General features: G+C 52.6%; 1 non-coding gene and 7 pseudogenes across 1 annotated transcript; all 8 read left to right on the top strand.

Moving 5' to 3' along the window:
* Nucleotides 1-13: 13 nt before the first annotated feature.
* On the top strand, nt 14-130 carry LOC137329067 (U2 spliceosomal RNA; annotated as a pseudogene).
* Nucleotides 131-1,095: 965 nt separating this feature from the next.
* Nucleotides 1,096-1,212, top strand: LOC137329342 (U2 spliceosomal RNA; annotated as a pseudogene).
* Nucleotides 1,213-2,186: 974 nt separating this feature from the next.
* LOC137329035 (U2 spliceosomal RNA) lies at nt 2,187-2,303 on the top strand (annotated as a pseudogene).
* Nucleotides 2,304-6,862: 4,559 nt separating this feature from the next.
* On the top strand, nt 6,863-6,979 carry LOC137329756 (U2 spliceosomal RNA; annotated as a pseudogene).
* Nucleotides 6,980-8,258: 1,279 nt separating this feature from the next.
* Nucleotides 8,259-8,375, top strand: LOC137329458 (U2 spliceosomal RNA; annotated as a pseudogene).
* A 1,304-nt stretch (nt 8,376-9,679) lies between these two features.
* LOC137329066 (U2 spliceosomal RNA) lies at nt 9,680-9,796 on the top strand (annotated as a pseudogene).
* A 971-nt stretch (nt 9,797-10,767) lies between these two features.
* LOC137329341 (U2 spliceosomal RNA) lies at nt 10,768-10,884 on the top strand (annotated as a pseudogene).
* Nucleotides 10,885-14,608: 3,724 nt separating this feature from the next.
* On the top strand, nt 14,609-14,799 carry LOC137330332 (U2 spliceosomal RNA). Its single transcript, XR_010965031.1, has one exon. It is a non-coding gene; the product is annotated as a U2 spliceosomal RNA (small nuclear RNA).
* Nucleotides 14,800-17,298: the final 2,499 nt, after the last annotated feature.

The raw sequence follows: 17,298 nt of genomic DNA, 5'->3' as shown, positions 1-17,298 counted from the left end.
CACACACACACATATTATTTATTATTATTTTAAATTGATTTTTCGAACAGGGAGATGGAATAGGGGCTTGCTCCGTCCACTCCACGCATCGACCCAGTATTGCAGTGTTTCTGGGAACGGTGCAGCTCCCCGTGGGGAGATATTCAAAAGGAAAAACAGCTCTTTCCCAGTGTCTCTGTGTGTGTGTGTGTGTGTGTGTGTGTGTATTATTACTGAGAATAAAGCTGATATCTCTCTCTCTCTCTCTCTCTCTCACTCAGAGCTGCTGTGGAAGGAAACCGTTTTAAAAAGAACTTTCTCAGCTCAGTGGTATTTTTTTCTTCTCCAAGGCTGAGTGCCGCTCGCACGTAGCGATATAATTCAAAGTGCAAAATAACTTGGCGTCGTTGACTTTAAACAAGCAGGGTCTGCTTCCAAATGAAAGCTGCGCTCCCGAACTGGACTGTCTGTCTGTCTGTCTGTCTGCTTGTCAAGGGGAGGAAAAGGCGGCGGTGGTGGTGAGGGTGGAGCTTTACGCTCAGGAGGGGAGACTTTCTTTCAGAGGTGCCAATTAATCTGTAGCAGAAAGTCATCCCCCCCGACCGGGATTCGAAGCCCGGTCCTGACCACAAGACCACCGGGGAGAGTTGCCTCAAGTCCCTGAGGGACCTGGACACGAGGCCGAATACACACGCACGCCTGCTGCACTGGCAGCAGCGACCAACAGGGGGCTGACCGGCTGATCCTTCCCTTTCACAGGCAGGCTTTTGGCCCTCGCTGAAACGACAAAGGTGTTCAGAAGGAAGTCCTGGGGGGAAGGCAGGCAGGGAGGGACGGACACAGGGAAGTCCGCACAAAACAGGTCCCCTGGAACCTCTGACCCAGAAAACCGGGTTCCTGGTGAAAGCAGTCCTGCCATTGACATGACAATGGACAGGGCCCGGCAGCTTGAGACACATCTTTCTTTCAATATGCAAGTTCTTTTTAAAAAAGTTTCCTTCCACAGCAGCTCTGAGTGAGAGAGAGAGAGAGAGAGAGAGAGAGACACTGACTCACTGACTGATACTGACACCGACACACACACACACACACACACACACACACACACACACACATATTATTTATTATTATTTTTAATTGATTTTTAGAACAGGGAGATGGAATAGGGGCTTGCTCCGTCCACTCCACGCATCGACCCAGTATTGCAGTGTCTCTGGGAACGGTGCAGCTCCCCGTGGGGAGATATTCAAAAGGAAAATCAGCTCTTTCCCAGTGTCTCTGTGTGTGTGTGTGTGTGTGTGTGTGTGTATTATTACTGAGAATAAAGCTGATATCTCTCTCTCTCTCTCTCTCCCTCTCTCTCTCTCACTCAGAGCTGCTGTGGAAGGAAACCTTTTTAAAAAGAACTTTCTCAGCTCAGTGGTATTTTTTTCTTCTCCAAGGCTGAGTGCCGCTCGCACGTAGCGATATAATTCAAAGTGCAAAATAACTTGGCGTCGTTGACTTTAAACAAGCAGGGTCTGCTTCCAAATGAAAGCTGCGCTCCCGAACTGGACTGACTGTCTGTCTGTCTGTCTGTCTGTTTGTCAAGGGGTGGAAAAGGCGGTGGTGGTGGTGAGGGTGGAGCATTACGCACAGGAGGGGAGACTTTCTTTCAGAGGTGCCAATTAATCTGCAGCAGAAAGTCATCCCCCCCCAACCGGGATTCGAAGCCCGGTCCTGACCACGAGACCACCGGGGAGAGTTGCCTCAAGTCCCTGAGGGACCTGGACACGAGGCCGAATACACACGCACGCCTGCTGCACTGGCAGCAGCGACCAGCAGGGGGCTGACCGGCTGATCCTTCCCTTTCACAGGCAGGCTTTTGGCCCTCGCTCAAACGACAAAGGTGTTCAGAAGGAAGTCCTGGGGGGAAGGCAGGCAGGGAGGGACGGACACAGGGAAGTCCGCACAAAACAGGTCCCCTGGAACCTCTGACCCAGAAAACCGGGTTCCTGGTGAAAGCAGTCCTGCCATTGACATGACAATGGACAGGGCCCGGCAGCTTGAGACACATCTTTCTTTCAATAAGCAAGTTCTTTTTAAAAAAGTTTCCTTCCACAGCAGCTCTGAGTGTGAGGGAGAGAGAGAGAGAGAGAGAGAGAGACACTGACTGACTGACTGATACTGACACCGACACACACACACACACACACACACACACACATATTATTTATTATTATTTTAAATTGATTTTTAGAACAGGGAGATGGAAAAGGGGCTTGCTCCGTCCACTCCACGCATCGACCCAGTATTGCAGTGTCTCTGGGAACGGTGCAGCTCCCCGTGGGGAGATATTCAAAAGGAAAAACAGCTCTTTCCCAGTGTCTCTGTGTGTGTGTGTGTGTGTGTGTGTGTGTATTATTACTGAGAATAAAGCTGATATCTCTCTCTCTCTCTCTCTCTCTCTCTCTCACTCAGAGCTGCTGTGGAAGGAAACCGTTTTAAAAAGACCTTTCTCAGCTCAGTGGTATTTTTTTCTTCTCCAAGGCTGAGTGCCGCTCGCACGTAGCGATATAATTCAAAGTGCAAAATAACTTGGCGTCGTTGACTTTAAACAAGCAGGGTCTGCTTCCAAATGAAAGCTGCGCTCCCGAACTGGACTGACTGTCTGTCTGTCTGTCTGTCTGTTTGTCAAGGGGTGGAAAAGGCGGCGGTGGTGGTTAAGGGTGGAGCTTTACGCTCAGGAGGGGAGACTTTCTTTCAGAGGTGCCAATTAATCTGCAGCAGAAAGTCATCCCCCCCCGACCGGGATTCGAAGCCCGGTCCTGACCACGAGACCACCGGGGAGAGTTGCCTCAAGTCCCTGAGGGACCTGGACACGAGGCCGAGGACACACGCACGCCTGCTGCACTGGCAGCAGCGACCAGCAGGGTTCCGACCGGCTGATCCTTCCCTTTCACAGGCAGGCTTTTGGCCCTCGCTCAAACGACAAAGGTGTTCAGAAGGAAGTCCTGGGGGGAAGGCATGGAGGGACGGACACAGGGAAGTCCGCACAAAACAGGTCCCCTGGAACCTCTGACCCAGAAAACCGGGTTCCTGGTGAAAGCAGTCCTGCCCCGCCCTGCCATTAACATGACAATGGACAGGGCCCGGACCAGGCGCAGCGGACGGTAGCGAGCAGTCGGAGGGTGAAAATCCGCCAGTGGGTGAAAAGGAGAGCCGTGCGGTGAGAGGAGGCGGAAAGCGGTTCGCAGACTTTCGCTGTACCTCCGGCGGGCAGCGCCGCACCTCCGAGCGCTCGGTACCGTCCGCTGCGCCTCGTCCTGCCGCACGCGACGAGCCGTCCCCGGAGGAAATCGGCCTCGGCCTTCCTGAGATATCAGTCTCCAGGTGGGACAGAAAAACCGGGGGCCCCCGGCTCGCTTTCGGCGGCCCGCTAGTCGACTTCCCGTCGTGCGAACGCGATCCTTCCGGTACCTTTCGGTGCCCCTTGCCCGACTCTAGCTCCGGTGGTAAAGCGGAGTCGGTCGGTCTGACGGCCGCCGAGTTAGCAGGCGGAAAGCGGTTTGCAGCCTTTCGCTGTACCTCCGGCGGGCAGCGCCGCACCTCCGAGCGCTCGGTACCGTCCGCTGCGCCTCGTCCTGCCGCACGCGACGAGCCGTCCCCGGAGGAAATCGGCCTCGGCCCTCCTGAGATATCAGCCTCCATACGGGCGTCACAAATCAGTGGACATGGTCAGCTGCAAAGCAGTGTCATTACAACCTTTCATAAACGACAGGGCAGCACCGCACTGCACTGCACTGCACTGCACCCCACACTACATCACACTTGCCTGCCGGCCTGCCTGCCGCTGCCTACTCTCACCAGCGGACCAAAGTGAGGATAACACCCCGAAGCAAGCATCTCCCTTGCCGCCCACCAGCCCACACCAATCCCCTTGCCTGCCTCCCACAAATTCCACCAGCGAGGCAAAGTGAAAATCAACCCCCAAAAAACGCACTCCACACCGGCCATCGCCCGCTATACACCCCCCCCCCCCCCCCCCCGGGGTGAATATTAAGCCCGAGAACACCGACTGTAACCAACTGCAGTGAAAAGTTGAAGTGGCAACTCATTAACCAGATTTACACTTGGCAACTCATAAACCAAATGAACAAAAAATCTGGTTAATGAGTTGCCCAAAATAAATCTGGTTAATGAGTTGCCACTTCAACTTTTCACTGCGGTTGGTTACAGTCGGTGTTCTCGGGCTTAATATTCACCCCGGGGGGGCGGGGTGGGTGATTCTGGGGGTAGTGTCCGGGAGGGTGAGCCTTTTATTCGGCAGGAGGCGTGTGGGGAAATCATCAACCTGTCAGACGATGAGTTGTCACAAACGCCATTGCTTAATGAAAGCTGCGCTCCCGAACTGGACTGACTGTCTGTCTGTCTGTCTGTCTGTTTGTCAAGGGGAGGAAAAGGCGGTGGCGGTGGTGGTGAGGGTGGAGCATTCCGCTCAGGAGGGGAGACTTTCCTTCATGCCAATTAATCTGCAGCAGAAAGTCATCCCCCCCCGACCGGGATTCGAAGCCCGGTCCTGACCACGAGACCACCGGGGAGAGCTGCCTCAAGTCCCTGAGGGACCTGGACACGAGGCCGAGGACACACGCACGCCTGCTGCACTGGCAGCAGCGACCAGCAGGGGGCTGACCGGCTGATCCTTCCCTTTCACAGGCAGGCTTTTGGCCCTCGCTCAAACGACAAAGGTGTTCAGAAGGAAGTCCTGGGGGGGAGGGAGGGAGGCAGGGAAATCAGCACAAAGCAGGTCCCCTGGAATCTCACACCTGCGTCCCAGAAAACAGGTCTCCTGGTCAAAGCAGTCCTGCCCCGTCCTGCCATTAACGTGACAATGGACAGGGCCCGGCAGCTTGAGACACATCTTTTTTTCAATATGCAAGTTCTTTTTAAAAAGGTTTCCTTCCACAGCAGCTCTGAGTAAGAGTGAGAGAGAGAGAGAGAGAGAGAGAGACTGACACTGACACTGACACTGACACACACACACACACACACACACCGTCTCCCATCCGATTGGTGGACTATGGGATTGAAAATCGAACTTTGAGTTTCAATGCAGGGGGGAGAGCGCGAACGCAGCCCCTCCCAACTACCACACGCGCGTTGTTGTTGTTGTAATATAGAACTGCAAGTTGCCGTTGTCGTGGTCGTTTCGAATCAGCACAAAGTAGGTGCCTCCCTGGAATGTCACACCTGCGTCCCAGAAAACAGGTCTCCCGGTCAAAGCAGTCCCGCCCCGCCCTGGGATTAACATGACAACGGACAGGGCCCAGTCAGGGAGCAGCTTGAGAGACACCTTTCAATAGGCGCTTCTGAAACATTAACGCCTTGTTTCTTCCGACAGTTTAACCAGCGATTAACATGACAACGGACAGGGCCCAGTCAGGGAGCAGCTTGAGAGACACCTTTCAATAGGCGCTTCTGAAACATTAACGCCTTGTTTCTTCCGACAGTTTAACCAGCGATTAACATGACAACGGACAGGGCCCAGTCAGGGAGCAGCTTGAGAGACACCTTTCAATAGGCGCTTCTGAAACATTAACGCCTTGTTTCTTTCGACAGTTTAACCAGCCTTTAACACGCCTTGTGTTTTTATTTCCCATTTCCAGCCAGCCAGCCAGCCAGCCAGCCAGCCAGCCAGCCAGCCGAGCCGAGCCAGCATCTGCAGTATTTTTTTTGATTGGTCTTGCCTGCCGTGGAATGAATGTTTCAACACGAGCTGCTGATTGTCAGCACCTCACCTCTTTCTCAATTGGCCGTTGCAATCTCACTCACTCGCTGTGAGACACGTCACGTCACTAGTTTTACTCAAAGAGGTTTCCTTCCACGGCAGTGAGTTAGTGACTGAGACTGACTGACGGAGGTCCGTTGAGACACAACCCTCCCCCATCTGATTGGTGGCCTACTGGCAAATTTACCAATCTGTCAAGCAATCCTGGCAAGAAAGGAAAAAACGGCAACTTCTTTAAACTCATCCACTGTTGCAATTAGAAACGGTGGCAAAAAATGTGGCCAGAGTGGGAGAGAACGGCAGTGCTTCGAGACTGCTTTCAACACCGGCAGCCAGAGAACAAAGAGGGAGGGCAAACAGGACCCGAGATCAATTCGCATCGAGCGCGGTATCGCTTCTCGGCCTTTTGGCTAAGATCGAGCGTGTTCCTTTTCGGGCTTATTTGGATCTGAGCGGACTGGAACGCTGGCCGCGACCTCGTGCGCTCGCAAAGTGCGGACTTTGCTGTGATTGGTCGTTTGTGTGCTGGCTCCGCCCCTAAATTTGCATAAGGACCAAATCAACACTGCAATGGCAGGGAAGGGTTCCTGGTGAAAGCAGTCCTGCCACTGACATGACAATGGACAGGGCCCGGCAGCTTGAGACACATCTTTCTTTCAATATGCAAGTCCTTTTTAAAAAAGTTTCCTTCCACAGCAGCTCTGAGTGAGAGAGAGAGAGAGAGAGAGACTGACTCACTGACTGATACTGACACCGACACACACACACACACACACACACATTATTTATTATTATTTTAAACGACAAAGCTGTTCAGAAGGAAGTCCTGGGGGGAAGGCAGGCAGGGAGGGACGGACACAGGGAAGTCCGCACAAAACAGGTCCCCTGGAACCTCTGACCCAGAAAAACGGGTTCCTGGTGAAAGCAGTCCTGCCATTGACATGACAATGGACAGGGCCCGGCAGCTTGAGACACATCTTTCTTTCAATATGCAAGTTCTTTTTAAAAAAGTTTCCTTCCACAGCAGCTCTGAGTAAGAGAGAGAGAGAGAGAGAGAGACACTCACTCACTGACTGATACTGACACCGACACACACACACACACACACACACACATATTATTTATTATTATTTTTAATTGATTTTTAGAACAGGGAGATGGACTAGGGGCTTGCTCCGTCCACTCCACGCATCGACCCAGTATTGCAGTGTTTCTGGGAACGGTGCAGCTCCCCGTGGGGAGATATTCAAAAGGAAAAACAGCTGTTTCCCAGTGTCTCTGTGTGTGTGTGTGTGTGTGTTATTACTGAGAATAAAGCTGATATCTCTCTCTCTCTCTCTCTCTCTCTCACTCAGAGCTGCTGTGGAAGGAAACCGTTTTAAAAAGAACTTTCTCAGCTCAGTGGTATTTTTTTCTTCTCCAAGGCTGAGTGCCGCTCGCACGTAGCGATATAATTCAAAGTGCAAAATAACTTGGCGTCGTTGACTTTAAACAAGCAGGGTCTGCTTCCAAATGAAAGCTGCGCTCCCGAACTGGACTGTCTGTCTGTCTGACTGTCTGTTTGTCAAGGGGTGGAAAAGGCGGTGGTGGTGGTGAGGGTGGAGCATTACGCTCAGGAGGGGAGACTTTCTTTCAGAGGTGCCAATTAATCTGTAGCAGAAAGTCATCCCCCCCGACCGGGATTCGAAGCCCGGTCCTGACCACGAGACCACCGGGGAGAGTTGCCTCAAGTCCCTGAGGGACCTGGACACGAGGCCGAGGACACACGCACGCCTGCTGCACTGGCAGCAGCGACCAACAGGGGGCTGACCGGCTGATCCTTCCCTTTCACAGGCAGGTTTTTGGCCCTCGCTCAAACGACAAAGGTGTTCAGAAGGAAGTCCTGGGGGGAAGGCAGGCAGGGAGGGACGGACACAGGGAAGTCCGCACAAAACAGGTCCCCTGGAACCTCTGACCCACAAAACCGGGTTCCTGGTGAAAGCAGTCCTGCCATTGACAGGACAATGGACAGGGCCCGGCAGCTTGAGACACATCTTTCTTTCAATAAGCAAGTTCTTTTTAAAAAAGTTTCCTTCCACAGCAGCTCTGAGTGAGAGAGAGAGAGAGAGAGAGAGAGAGAGAGAGACACTGACTCACTGACTGATACTGACACCGACACACACACACACACATTATTTATTATTATTTTAAACGACAAAGCTGTTCAGAAGGAAGTCCTGGGGGGAAGGCAGGCAGGGAGGGACGGACACAGGGAAGTCCGCACAAAACAGGTCCTTTGGAACCTCTGACCCACAAAACCGGGTTCCTGGTGAAAGCAGTCCTGCCATTGACATGACAATGGACAGGGCCCGGCAGCTTGAGACACATCTTTCTTTCAATATGCAAGTTCTTTTTAAAAAAGTTTCCTTCCACAGCAGCTCTGAGTGAGAGAGAGAGAGAGAGAGAGAGAGACACTGACTGACTGACTGATACTGACACCGACACACACACACACACACACACACACACACATATTATTTATTATTATTTTTAATTGATTTTTAGAACAGGGAGATGGAATAGGGGCTTGCTCCGTCCACTCCACGCATCGACCCAGTATTGCAGTGTTTCTGGGAACGGTGCAGCTCCCCGTGGGGAGATATTCAAAAGGAAAATCAGCTCTTTCCCAGTGTCTCTGTGTGTGTGTGTGTGTGTGTGTGTGTATTATTACTGAGAATAAAGCTGATATCTCTCTCTCTCTCTCACTCAGAGCTGCTGTGGAAGGAAACCTTTTTAAAAAGAACTTTCTCAGCTCAGTGGTATTTTTTTCTTCTCCAAGGCTGAGTGCCGCTCGCACGTAGCGATATAATTCAAAGTGCAAAATAACTTGGCGTCGTTGACTTGAAACAAGCAGGGTCTGCTTCCAAATGAAAGCTGCGCTCCCGAACTGGACTGACTGACTGTCTGTCTGTCTGTCTGTCCGTTTGTCAAGGGGTGGAAAAGGCGGCGGTGGTGGTGAGGGTGGAGCTTTACGCTCAGGAGGGGAGACTTTCTTTCAGAGGTGCCAATTCATCTGCAGCAGAAAGTCATCCCCCCCGACCGGGATTCGAAGCCCGGTCCTGACCACGAGACCACCGGGGAGAGTTGCCTCAAGTCCCTGAGGGACCTGGACACGAGGCCGAGGACACACGCACGCCTGCTGCACTGGCAGCAGCGACCAACAGGGGGCTGACCGGCTGATCCTTCCCTTTCACAGGCAGGCTTTTGGCCCTCGCTCAAACGACAAAGGTGTTCAGAAGGAAGTCCTGGGGGGAAGGCAGGCAGGGAGGGACGGACACAGGGAAGTCCGCACAAAACAGGTCCCCTGGAACCTCTGACCCAGAAAACCGGGTTCCTGGTGAAAGCAGTCCTGCCACTGACAGGACAATGGACAGGGCCCGGCAGCTTGAGACACATCTTTCTTTCAATAAGCAAGTTCTTTTTAAAAAAGTTTCCTTCCACAGCAGCTCTGAGTGTGAGAGAGAGAGAGGAGAGAGAGAGACACTGACTCACTGACTGACACCGACACACACACACACACACACACACACACACACACACACATATTATTTATTATTATTTTAAACGACAAAGGTGTTCAGAAGGAAGTCCTGGGGGGAAGGCAGGCAGGGAGGGACGGACACAGGGAAGTCCGCACAAAACAGGTCCCCTGGAACCTCTGACCCAGAAAAACGGGTTCCTGGTGAAAGCAGTCCTGCCATTGACATGACAATGGACAGGGCCCGGCAGCTTGAGACACATCTTTCTTTCAATAAGCAAGTTCTTTTTTAAAAAGTTTCCTTCCACAGCAGCTATGAGTGAGAGAGAGAGAGAGAGAGAGAGAGAGAGACACTGACTCACTGACTGATACTGACACCGACACACACACACACACACACACACACACACACACATATTATTTATTATTATTTTAAATTGATTTTTCGAACAGGGAGATGGAATAGGGGCTTGCTCCGTCCACTCCACGCATCGACCCAGTATTGCAGTGTTTCTGGGAACGGTGCAGCTCCCCGTGGGGAGATATTCAAAAGGAAAAACAGCTCTTTCCCAGTGTCTCTGTGTGTGTGTGTGTGTGTGTGTGTGTGTGTGTATTATGACTGAGAATAAAGCTGATATCTCTCTCTCTCTCTCTCTCTCTCACTCAGAGCTGCTGTGGAAGGAAACCGTTTTAAAAAGAACTTTCTCAGCTCAGTGGTATTTTTTTCTTCTCCAAGGCTGAGTGCCGCTCGCACGTAGCGATATAATTCAAAGTGCAAAATAACTTGGCGTCGTTGACTTTAAACAAGCAGGGTCTGCTTCCAAATGAAAGCTGCGCTCCCGAACTGGACTGTCTGTCTGTCTGTCTGTCTGCTTGTCAAGGGGAGGAAAAGGCGGCGGTGGTGGTGAGGGTGGAGCTTTACGCTCAGGAGGGGAGACTTTCTTTCAGAGGTGCCAATTAATCTGTAGCAGAAAGTCATCCCCCCCGACCGGGATTCGAAGCCCGGTCCTGACCACAAGACCACCGGGGAGAGTTGCCTCAAGTCCCTGAGGGACCTGGACACGAGGCCGAATACACACGCACGCCTGCTGCACTGGCAGCAGCGACCAACAGGGGGCTGACCGGCTGATCCTTCCCTTTCACAGGCAGGCTTTTGGCCCTCGCTGAAACGACAAAGGTGTTCAGAAGGAAGTCCTGGGGGGAAGGCAGGCAGGGAGGGACGGACACAGGGAAGTCCGCACAAAACAGGTCCCCTGGAACCTCTGACCCAGAAAACCGGGTTCCTGGTGAAAGCAGTCCTGCCATTGACATGACAATGGACAGGGCCCGGCAGCTTGAGACACATCTTTCTTTCAATATGCAAGTTCTTTTTAAAAAAGTTTCCTTCCACAGCAGCTCTGAGTGAGAGAGAGAGAGAGAGAGAGAGAGAGACACTGACTCACTGACTGATACTGACACCGACACACACACACACACACACACACACACACACACACACACACATATTATTTATTATTATTTTTAATTGATTTTTAGAACAGGGAGATGGAATAGGGGCTTGCTCCGTCCACTCCACGCATCGACCCAGTATTGCAGTGTCTCTGGGAACGGTGCAGCTCCCCGTGGGGAGATATTCAAAAGGAAAATCAGCTCTTTCCCAGTGTCTCTGTGTGTGTGTGTGTGTGTGTGTGTGTGTATTATTACTGAGAATAAAGCTGATATCTCTCTCTCTCTCTCTCTCCCTCTCTCTCTCTCACTCAGAGCTGCTGTGGAAGGAAACCGTTTTAAAAAGACCTTTCTCAGCTCAGTGGTATTTTTTTCTTCTCCAAGGCTGAGTGCCGCTCGCACGTAGCGATATAATTCAAAGTGCAAAATAACTTGGCGTCGTTGACTTTAAACAAGCAGGGTCTGCTTCCAAATGAAAGCTGCGCTCCCGAACTGGACTGACTGTCTGTCTGTCTGTCTGTCTGTTTGTCAAGGGGTGGAAAAGGCGGCGGTGGTGGTTAAGGGTGGAGCTTTACGCTCAGGAGGGGAGACTTTCTTTCAGAGGTGCCAATTAATCTGCAGCAGAAAGTCATCCCCCCCCGACCGGGATTCGAAGCCCGGTCCTGACCACGAGACCACCGGGGAGAGTTGCCTCAAGTCCCTGAGGGACCTGGACACGAGGCCGAGGACACACGCACGCCTGCTGCACTGGCAGCAGCGACCAGCAGGGTTCCGACCGGCTGATCCTTCCCTTTCACAGGCAGGCTTTTGGCCCTCGCTCAAACGACAAAGGTGTTCAGAAGGAAGTCCTGGGGGGAAGGCATGGAGGGACGGACACAGGGAAGTCCGCACAAAACAGGTCCCCTGGAACCTCTGACCCAGAAAACCGGGTTCCTGGTGAAAGCAGTCCTGCCCCGCCCTGCCATTAACATGACAATGGACAGGGCCCGGACCAGGCGCAGCGGACGGTAGCGAGCAGTCGGAGGGTGAAAATCCGCCAGTGGGTGAAAAGGAGAGCCGTGCGGTGAGAGGAGGCGGAAAGCGGTTCGCAGACTTTCGCTGTACCTCCGGCGGGCAGCGCCGCACCTCCGAGCGCTCGGTACCGTCCGCTGCGCCTCGTCCTGCCGCACGCGACGAGCCGTCCCCGGAGGAAATCGGCCTCGGCCTTCCTGAGATATCAGTCTCCAGGTGGGACAGAAAAACCGGGGGCCCCCGGCTCGCTTTCGGCGGCCCGCTAGTCGACTTCCCGTCGTGCGAACGCGATCCTTCCGGTACCTTTCGGTGCCCCTTGCCCGACTCTAGCTCCGGTGGTAAAGCGGAGTCGGTCGGTCTGACGGCCGCCGAGTTAGCAGGCGGAAAGCGGTTTGCAGCCTTTCGCTGTACCTCCGGCGGGCAGCGCCGCACCTCCGAGCGCTCGGTACCGTCCGCTGCGCCTCGTCCTGCCGCACGCGACGAGCCGTCCCCGGAGGAAATCGGCCTCGGCCCTCCTGAGATATCAGCCTCCATACGGGCGTCACAAATCAGTGGACATGGTCAGCTGCAAAGCAGTGTCATTACAACCTTTCATAAACGACAGGGCAGCACCGCACTGCACTGCACTGCACTGCACCCCACACTACATCACACTTGCCTGCCGGCCTGCCTGCCGCTGCCTACTCTCACCAGCGGACCAAAGTGAGGATAACACCCCGAAGCAAGCATCTCCCTTGCCGCCCACCAGCCCACACCAATCCCCTTGCCTGCCTCCCACAAATTCCACCAGCGAGGCAAAGTGAAAATCAACCCCCAAAAAACGCACTCCACACCGGCCATCGCCCGCTATACACCCCCCCTGGGGCGAATATTAAGCCCGAGAACACCGACTGTAACCAACCGCAGTGAAAAGTTGAAGTGGCAACTCATTAACCAGATTTACACTTGGCAACTCATAAACCAAATGAACAAAAAATCTGGTTAATGAGTTGCCCAAAATAAATCTGGTTAATGAGTTGCCACTTCAACTTTTCACTGCGGTTGGTTACAGTCGGTGTTCTCGGGCTTAATATTCACCCCGGGGGGGCGGGGTGGGTGATTCTGGGGGTAGTGTCCGGGAGGGTGAGCCTTTTATTCGGCAGGAGGCGTGTGGGGAAATCATCAACCTGTCAGACGATGAGTTGTCACAAATGCCATTGCTTAATGAAAGCTGCGCTCCCGAACTGGACTGACTGACTGTCTGTCTGTTTGTCAAGGGGAGGAAAAGGCGGTGGTGGTGGTGAGGGTGGAGCTTTACGCTCAGGAGGGGAGACTTTCCTTCATGCCAATTAATCTGCAGCAGAAAGTCATCCCCCCCCGACTGGGATTCGAAGCCCGGTCCTGACCACGAGACCACCGGGGAGAGCTGCCTCAAGTCCCTGAGGGACCTGGACACGAGGCCGAGGACACACGCACGCCTGCTGCACTGGCAGCAGCGACCAGCAGGGGGCTGACCGGCTGATCCTTCCCTTTCACAGGCAGGCTTTTGGCCCTCGCTCAAACGACAAAGGTGTTCAGAAGGAAGTCCTGGGGAGGAGGGAGGGAGGCAGGGAAATCAGCACAAAGCAGGTCCCCTGGAATCTCACACCTGCGTCCCAGAAAACAGGTCTCCTGGTCAAAGCAGTCCTGCCCCGTCCTGCCATTAACGTGACAATGGACAGGGCCCGGCAGCTTGAGACACATCTTTTTTTCAATATGCAAGTTCTTTTTAAAAAGGTTTCCTTCCACAGCAGCTCTGAGTAAGAGTGAGAGAGAGAGAGAGAGAGACACTGACTGACACTGACACTGACACTGACACTGACACTGACACACACACACACACACACACACACACACACACACACACACCGTCTCCCATCCGATTGGTGGACTATGGGATTGAAAATCGAACTTTGAGTTTCAATGCAGGGGGGAGAGCGCGAACGCAGCCCCTCCCAACTACCACACGCGCGTTGTTGTTGTTGTAATATAGAACTGCAAGTTGCCGTTGTCGTGGTCGTTTCGAATCAGCACAAAGTAGGTGCCTCCCTGGAATGTCACACCTGCGTCCCAGAAAACAGGTCTCCCGGTCAAAGCAGTCCCGCCCCGCCCTGGGATTAACATGACAACGGACAGGGCCCAGTCAGGGAGCAGCTTGAGAGACACCTTTCAATAGGCGCTTCTGAAACATTAACGCCTTGTTTCTTCCGACAGTTTAACCAGCGATTAACATGACAACGGACAGGGCCCAGTCAGGGAGCAGCTTGAGAGACGTCTTTCAATAGGCGCTTCTGAAACATTAACGCCTTGTTTCTTTCGACAGTTTAACCAGCCTTTAACACGCCTTGTGTTTTTATTTCCCATTTCCAGCCAGCCAGCCAGCCAGCCAGCCGAGCCGAGCCAGCATCTGCAGTATTTTTTTTGATTGGTCTTGCCTGCCGTGGAATGAATGTTTCAACACGAGCTGCTGATTGTCAGCACCTCACCTCTTTCTCAATTGGCCGTTGCAATCTCACTCGCTCACTCATCGTGAGACACGTCACGTCACTAGTTTTACTTAAAGAGGTTTCCTTCCACGGCAGTTCGTTAGTGACTGAGACTGACTGACGGAGGTCCGTTGAGACACAACCCTCCCCCATCTGATTGGTGGCCTACTGGCAAATTTACCAATCTGTCAAGCAATCCTGGCAAGAAAGGAAAAAACGGCAACTTCTTTAAACTCATCCACTGTTGCAATTAGAAACGGTGGCAAAAAATGTGGCCAGAGTGGGAGAGAACGGCAGTGCTTCGAGACTGCTTTCAACACCGGCAGCCAGAGAACAAAGAGGGAGGGCAAACAGGACCCGAGATCAATTCGCATCGAGCGCGGTATCGCTTCTCGGCCTTTTGGCTAAGATCAAGTGTAGTATCTGTTCTTATCAGTTTAATATCTGATACGTCCCCTATCTGGGGACCATATATTAAATTGATTTTTGGAACAGGGAGATGGAATAGGGGCTTGCTCCGTCCACTCCACGCATCGACCCAGTATTGCAGTGTCTCTGGGAACGGTGCACCTCCCTGTGGGGAGATATTCAAAAGGAAAAACAGCTCTTTCCCAGTGTCTCTGTGTGTGTGTGTGTGTGTGTGTGTGTGTGTGTTTTATTACTGAGAATAAAGCTGATATCTCTCTCTCTCTCTCTCTCTTACACTCAGAGCTGCTGTGGAAGGAAACCGTTTTAAAAAGAACTTTCTCAGCTCAGTGGTATTTTTTTCTTCTCCAAGGCTGAGTGCCGCTCGCACGGAGCGATATAATTCAAAGTGCAAAATAACTTGGCGTCGTTGACTTGAAACAAGCAGGGTCTGCTTCCAAATGAAAGCTGCGCTCCCGAACTGGACTGACTGTCTGTCTGTCTGTCTGTTTGTCAAGGGGTGGAAAAGGCGGCGGTGGTGGTGAGGGTGGAGCATTACGCACAGGAGGGGAGACTTTCTTTCAGAGGTGCCAATTAATCTGCAGCAGAAAGTCATCCCCCCCGACCGGGATTCGAAGCCCGGTCCTGACCACGAGACCACCGGGGAGAGTTGCCTCAAGTCCCTGAGGGACCTGGACACGAGGCCGAATACACACGCACGCCTGCTGCACTGGCAGCAGCGACCAACAGGGGGCTGACCGGCTGATCCTTCCCTTTCACAGGCAGGCTTTTGGCCCTCGCTGAAACGACAAAGGTGTTCAGAAGGAAGTCCTGGGGGGGAGGGAGGGAGGCAGGGAAATCAGCACAAAGCAGGTCCCCTGGAATCTCACACCTGCGTCCCAAAAAACAGGTCTCCTGGTCAAAGCAGTCCTGCCCCGTCCTGCCATTAACGTGACAATGGACAGGGCCCCGGCAGCTTGAGACACATCTTTTTTTCAATATGCAAGTTCTTTTTAAAAAGGTTTCCTTCCACAGCAGCTCTGAGTAAGAGTGAGAGAGAGTGAGAGAGAGAGAGACACTGACTGACACTGACACTGACACTGACACACACACTGACACACACACACACACACACACACACACACACACACACCGTCTCCCATCCGATTGGTGGACTATGGGATTGAAAATCGAACTTTGAGTTTCAATGCAGGGGGGAGAGCGCGAACGCAGCCCCTCCCAACTACCACACGCGCGTTGTTGTTGTTGTAATATAGAACTGCAAGTTGCCGTTGTCGTGGTCGTTTCGAATCAGCACAAAGTAGGTGCCTCCCTGGAATGTCACACCTGCGTCCCAGAAAACAGGTCTCCCGGTCAAAGCAGTCCCGCCCCGCCCTGGGATTAACGTGACAACGGACAGGGCCCAGTCAGGGAGCAGCTTGAGAGACACCTTTCAATAGGCACTTCTGAAACATTAACGCCTTGTTTCTTCCGACAGTTTAACCAGCGATTAACATGACAACGGACAGGGCCCAGTCAGGGAGCAGCTTGAGAGACGTCTTTCAATAGGCGCTTCTGAAACATTAACGCCTTGTTTCTTTCGACAGTTTAACCAGCCTTTAACACGCCTTGTGTTTTTATTTCCCATTTCCAGCCAGCCAGCCAGCCAGCCAGCCAGCCAGCCAGCCGAGCCGAGCCAGCATCTGCAGTATTTTTTTTGATTGGTCTTGCCTGCCGTGGAATGAATGTTTCAACACGAGCTGCTGATTGTCAGCACCTCACCTCTTTCTCAATTGGCCGTTGCAATCTCACTCACTCGCTGTGAGACACGTCACGTCACTAGTTTTACTCAAAGAGGTTTCCTTCCACGGCAGTTCGTTAGTGACTGAGACTGACTGACGTAGGTCCGTTGAGACACAACCCTCCCCCATCTGATTGGTGGCCTACTGGCAAATTTACCAATCTGTCAAGCAATCCTGGCAAGAAAGGAAAAAACGGCAACTTCTTTAAACTCATCCACTGTTGCAATTAGAAACGGTGGCAAAAAATGTGGCCAGAGTGGGAGAGAACGGCAGTGCTTCGAGACTGCTTTCAACACCGGCAGCCAGAGAACAAAGAGGGAGGGCAAACAGGACCCGAGATCAATTCGCATCGAGCGCGGTATCGCTTCTCGGCCTTTTGGCTAAGATCAAGTGTGTTCCTTTTCGGGCTTATTTGGATCTGAGCGGACTGGAACGCTGGCCGCGACCTCGTGCGCTCGCAAAGTGCGGACTTTGCTGTGATTGGTCGTTTGTGTGCTGGCTCCGCCCCTAAATTTGCATAAGGACCAAATCAACACTGCAATGGCAGGGAAGGGTTCCTGGTGAAAGCAGTCCTGCCACTGACATGACAATGGACAGGGCCCGGCAGCTTGAGACACATCTTTCTTTCAATAAGCAAGTCCTTTTTAAAAAAGTTTCCTTCCACAGCAGCTCTGAGTGAGAGAGAGAGAGAGAGAGAGAGAGACACTGACTCACTGACTGATACTGACACCGACACACACACACACACACATATTATTTATTATTATTTTAAACGACAAAGGTGTTCAGAAGGAAGTCCTGGGGGGAAGGCAGGCAGGGAGGGACGGACACAGGGAAGTCCGCACAAAACAGGTCCCCTGGAACCTC

This window comes from Heptranchias perlo, chromosome 12 (genome assembly GCF_035084215.1).
Source record: "Heptranchias perlo isolate sHepPer1 chromosome 12, sHepPer1.hap1, whole genome shotgun sequence".
In the NCBI taxonomy this organism is placed as follows: Eukaryota; Metazoa; Chordata; class Chondrichthyes; order Hexanchiformes; family Hexanchidae; genus Heptranchias; species Heptranchias perlo.
This window is presented reverse-complemented; position numbering and strand designations above follow the sequence as displayed.